Here is a 6,186-nt window from a genome sequence, read left to right on the forward strand (position 1 = left end):
TCAAGAGGTGTGTACAACTTCAAAGTTATTTACAGATAGAACAACACAGACTTTCTGTCTTTTTTGATTATTATTATCATTATTATTGTTGCTGTTGTTATATTGATGATATATGTTTGTACCTAAAAATGACAAGTTCCCTGTATTTGAGAGTTTTTGTAGCTTGCATACTGGTCAGTTGATTTCTGTGACCATTGATTTCTTCATTCTTCAATGAGAAATTCTTTAAAACTACACTTTTATATGGTACAGTACAAAACCACTGCTAGTTTCCAAAGAACAAATAACAATGCAAAAGAATATGCACAAGAATACATCATGGACAGTTCTGCATTTTAAAAATACATTTTCACAATGAAATCTCTGTATGATGGAGATGAGCTTAAATTCAGCTGATACCAGTGCTTGGAGAGCATTCACTGAAATTTCTCATGCTTACGTGAGGAATTAGTAGGGTCTTTCTTGATCTCTTGACTTTATAAAACATCTAAAGGTAATTATTCTTAGCTTCCAATATAATTACCAAAGGATGTCTTAGGCAAAACTACAGATGACAGAAGTCTACATGAACTATTGTAAGTTCTATGTGAATTATAATGACTTTAGTGTCTTCTTGTTTTTTCCAGATGTACGCTCAGATTTACTACAGACCAGCAAGTCAGTTGGGGGTATGCTGGTGTAAATAACTGGCCTTAATCTCTTTTGAAGTCAGGTTGCATCTGTAAGACTAATTCCTCCTCCCACTGCTGTTTTATGTCTAGATGAAATAGTGCAGGGGTGCAGTGCATCTGAAAAAAACTCCAGTAAAACATAAGTGATTTTTCTCCTGAATTTTGGGAATACACTATTAAAAATGGTGAGCCCTTGTATATTGTATATTTATTACTACATCTGAAAAGTGAACACAAAATACTAATATTCTATTAAGGTAGCATGTTTCATCCCTTTCACTTTTTACAACAGTAGTGATGTGCAAGTCAGGAGAGAACCAGCATTAAATTTCTAAATTCTACATGTAGGTATAATAATGACTATACTTTACAATAAAAGAATCATTAAAATATTTGTTGTTTGAAAGGTTAAGCATGACCTCGAGGCATGCTGGGCACCTGAAACAACACTTCAAAATCACCAAGGTTGTCTCCCGGAATCCTGACTGCATGTCACCTGATGTATGTCAGTTATTTCAGTACATAGACAATTGATAGATTTCCTGAATTACAGTGATAGTCACACTGCGCCTGGAGCTTCACATCATCACCAAAGTTGTGTCTCCTTGTGCCACTAGAGGCTCTGGCCCCCATTTTCTTAAGCTGGGTTCACTGGCATCACCTGGTCATACTGCTCAAAAAGACCAACATTAAACAATGCTTGACAAGAGAGAACATCTGTGTTTCTCCAGAGAACAATATGTTGCTTATTGCAATGCACAAACAAAAGTCATGGAATTCTGATTGTAGTTCTGTGTTGTCTGACAGCCTGGCTAATAATGCTTGAATTAATTTCAAAATAAAATAAACCAGTTTTTCCACCATGAATATATCCAATTAACAGTCTTGGAAGTAACCATTAGTGTCATAGTATTTTGAAGGACTGCTGTGTCACTGATAAAGCAACAGTGCACTTTCATATATAGTTCTGCCTTTTCAAATAACCTTGAATACAAATACCACCATTGCATATTTATGGCTGGAAGAAAAGCACTGTTAAAGAACATAGACCTTTCACACTTAAAGAGGTTTCCAGCTTAATGTGATAAAGTTTATCCCTTCCCTACTGACCTCTTTAATACCTAACATAATCTTCCTGTGCAATGAATGTGTCTGTGAGTCTTTTTACCTTAGCAAACATGTCTGAATAAATGTTCTTCTTTCCACTGATTAACAGTTTGAATTTCATTGTGACAGGTGGCTGGAGATACAAACACTCAGAAGTTTTAAGATGATTTTTGTGAGCCTTTGCATACAGAAAAGCCAATTTTGATATGAATTTTCATCTATTATATGCATGTCTACATAAATAAAATATTATTTTTCCACCATTCAATTAACGCTGAAATATAAAACTGTGTGGAATTACATGAATAATATTATATTTTTTCCAAATAGTATTGGCACATATTCATTAGCAGTGATTTTTGACTCTTAACTGCCATGGTTTCCTCCCAGCAGCTAATTAACGTTCCACACTGCAAACCAGGCACCGCTGAGCTGGAGGAGGCTTTCCCTCATTGTCATCAGATAGAAAGTTCTGACAGTGACACAAGGTTTTTGGCTATTTTTTTTCTCCTGCGAACAGGTGCAACTCCACTGATTTACCCAATTCATCCCAGTAAATGTTATCAGAAACACTCAGACCTCAGTTTTTAATCCATTTTCTCCAGTGAATTGGGAAGCAATAGTTTTAATGGCTATGGTATATAAATCCTGAGTATTCACTAAAATAATAACAGCTTTTAGTAAAACTGAAAGTCGGCAGCTAACTGAAGAAAGCATAGTGTATTAGGTTGTGATATTAATGGAGCACACAGTGGTAGTGTGCATAAAAGGCTGCAGAGAATGAATGTATAAATACTGTATTTTAGGGTATGCACTGATGTATTCAGTGTGATTGAATAGATTTCAGTTATTGTATGAAAGTGACTGCAATTTAAGAGCTTTTTGAGCATTAATTAATTCTCATACCATCTGTATGAGGTGGATCTGTTTGTCTTGTTACCAGGCTGCATGGCAGTACACTACATACATGGATTTCATAGCAGTATACAGGAGAAATAGCACATGATTTTTCTGTAACTAAAATAGTAACATCTAGTATGCCAAGATACAGAATTCTTCTCTGCATTGTGAAATACATATCTTCCCATACTGTGATAAGATAGGGCACACTTCATCCTCCCATTTATTTTACTCTAAAATTCACTGTATAGATGTAACAAGCTGTAAAGTACAAAATCACTATTGTAATGCATTTTAAAATCAGAATTTCAGGCGCAAGCCCTACAGAAATCCAGAGTTAGTGTCAACAGTTATTCTGCTTTTGAATAGAAGTAGTTCTTCTGCTACTTGAACACAGCATGCATGTAAAACACAGTATCCTATAGCGCTATTATCATGTCTGGTGCATGGATTAAAAGAAAATGGAAATTCCTTTTACTGCTGTTGGTGAATGATTTGTCACATTCCTTAGTATTAGGGAGATGTTTTATGAAAGACTTAACTGTAACACACTAAAATGGAAACTGCTGTAGGAACCAAAATTCTGACTTCCTTACGTTTTCAGTCTTGTTGATGCAGTTCTGAAGATGAGCACATTTTTGTGTACAGTTTCCCTACTGGTATAAAGAAAAATATAATGTAAGCATTCTTGGTAACTCCAGGAAGTTACCAGGAAAAAAAGGTGCAGTCTGTGTTAATTTGACACAGTGGTTTAAGTCTTATTTAATTATTCAAAGATCCCTTTGCACACCTCCTGTGCATCCACTGAATAGATCCAGCCTTGCTGAGAGAACAGCCCTAGTACTGATAACAGAATGGCTGATGCTAAGTGGTATTTTTATTGCTTTAATTGAACCCATTGCCATCAGGAACCAAATTCTGGATGAAATATGGTGAATCCTGTCTGCAGGCCCTGAGGCATGTGCTCCAATACTTCTTTAATACTACGAGATTAGCTAGTGTAATCATAAGGAAAGTATCAGTCCTTCAGCACGTATGAAACACGTCTGTACCTGTTCTGTAAAATCTGACACGCTCAACAAGACACACTGCAAAGGAATCATCCACCAACCATTTTCCTGGAGTTTACAGCTATTTCCACTTTTTATTCTACTAGTAAGCACCATCTGAGACCAGGCCAGCAAGCCTGGAGATACATAATGTTCTCCATCATTGAGCCAGTGAAGGATGCAGACACAAACAGGGATAGCTCCAGAAAGCTGAGCACTGTTTGCTTACAGAGGAATTACTCATTTTCCAGAGTACAGGCATCTTCGCCCAGCCTTTATGGAGAAAATCTTCATCCATCTTGAATGCCTAATTACAGATGCACTTATGTACTCTGTAATGTATGTAGCAGAAAACATTTGCAGTGTTTTACAACAGCTGGTAAGGAAGAGTCCACATGTTTAACATTTTTGGGGATTTAAGTTTCTGGCTAATGTGCTGCACTAACTGCGTTATGAATGCCTGCACTCACACGGAGAGCTGCTGGACATGCATGCCGAGTGAAGTTTCATCTGGCTAGCAAGAAATAAATGAAGGGAGGACAAACTCTGGTACAATTTATTTCAGTCAAATAGTTTTATGGCTGCACTTTGATGAAAACTTTGAACTGATACGATATGGCACTATCTGTTAGCAGAGCTGCACCCCCTTTGGTTCCTGAAACCAGCTGCTCGTGGTGGCCAGGGGCTGAAAAGGCTTGGGAAAATGATCTGACTGTACAATAATCCCTTTTTTGTTTACTGGGGTACTTTACAGGCAGATCACTTCACTCATCTGGTCCACTGGAAGGGTTCAGTAATGTTTGTACTGGCACATGGGCAGCAGAGGAGGTGGGGGAGGCAGGATTGCTGCTCCACACGCACACTGCCAGTTTAGCACATTTGAACTACATTCCAAATAAAAACCAAAACTGCGTCCCAGGCACAGATGAGAACTTGTGATGGGTTTCTGCACTTCTCCCTTCCCACCACGCCTGGCTCGCAGCTTTGCAAATTGCTGGGGTGTGCCATTGAAGTCGATGCATAGATTTCCCTGCTTTGCCGAGCTCTGGGATGCCAGAGCACACCAGACCTAACTGGGTCAGAGACTTTCTTTGTATGAGCAAGCTGAGCTGCTGGGAAACGTTGCTGGAGCCATGCGGCAGCTTCGCATACACTGTTCCCTCCCAGAGCAATTTGGGGGGAACAGGGCAAGGAGGGGGAGTGGATGAAGTGGGGCTGAACTTCCACCACACTTGACCCCCTGCCAGCATAAGCTTCCTTACGGGGCTTACGGGCATGAAGTCTGAGTAAAGCCCTGGCTGCTCCCACAGCTGCCAAGGCTAAGCACCCTGGGATCAGAGCGGTGCCACCAAGCTCTGCATCTGTCACTTGGATCTCCACTGTGCTCAGAAAGTGGGGAGAGGGTGAATAACAGACAAGTGAGCCTATTAGTATTTATTATTTGTATTATTATAGCACCTCAGTGCCTTGTTTTGGACCAAAATCGCATCCTATCAGCACTGTGCAAACCCAGAGCCAAAGAACGACAGTTCCTGTCCCGGAGGGCTTACAATCTCCATTTCTGAACAGAAGGGTACAGAGTGAGGGGGAGTTAAAAGGGAGCAGTGACAAAATGTTCATCACTGTGATGGACAGTATTTGTCTTCTGGTAAGAACCATCAGTTCTCAAATGCTTAGTCAGACTTAGACATTCTTTACACAGTCAACACTTTGTATTTCTTGTGGTAGAAAGCATCAAGAAATCACATAAAATTTTATGTTCTATTTGGTGAAAAACATTTTTCATTGCAAGTAACACAAGTAAAGTTATTTTTAAAAAGTATTTTTCAGTTTGTATGTTCTAAGCAGATATAATAAATACCTGAACTTGTTCACAAAGTCTACACATGCAGTGTATAAAGACAGCTTAAGATTTTTAACCAACTTTTTTTTTTTAGGTTCATTCTCTTATTTAATTTGCACCCTTGCAAAAAAGAGATACCTTTTAACACAATTTTTTAAACAAAAAATAGAAGCTATTTAATCTCAACTACTTTTCTGGACATGCTTGTATTTTCCCTGTGCTCATGATTTAAAAATAATCTAGATAGAGGTGATCACCTTGGTGGTATTAAAACCAATGCTAGATACAAGGATAGAGAACAACTGTGTATTTAGGAAATGTATGTAACTGAATTTACAGGCTTCTCTGATAAAAAAGTGCAATTACAACTTTGTGCGAGAGGGGCATATGATTTATAATTTTTTGCAAGTGTATCTTCTGTGCATATTTTAAATAACTTGCCTGTAAGGGGCAAATCCTGCTGTTCTGCTCGAAGTTTCTCAAAAACCAACAGCTCCGTGACACTATGCTCTATTCCGCTGGTGTCCTACCATGTATCATAGTTAATACTGTGTATAACTCAGTGGAGTTGAATATTCCTGGTTTTAAGTATAATTTCTCTATGGGAGTAAGTGTT

Source organism: Phaenicophaeus curvirostris, chromosome 3 (assembly GCF_032191515.1).
Source record: "Phaenicophaeus curvirostris isolate KB17595 chromosome 3, BPBGC_Pcur_1.0, whole genome shotgun sequence".
Classification (NCBI taxonomy): Eukaryota; Metazoa; Chordata; class Aves; order Cuculiformes; family Cuculidae; genus Phaenicophaeus; species Phaenicophaeus curvirostris.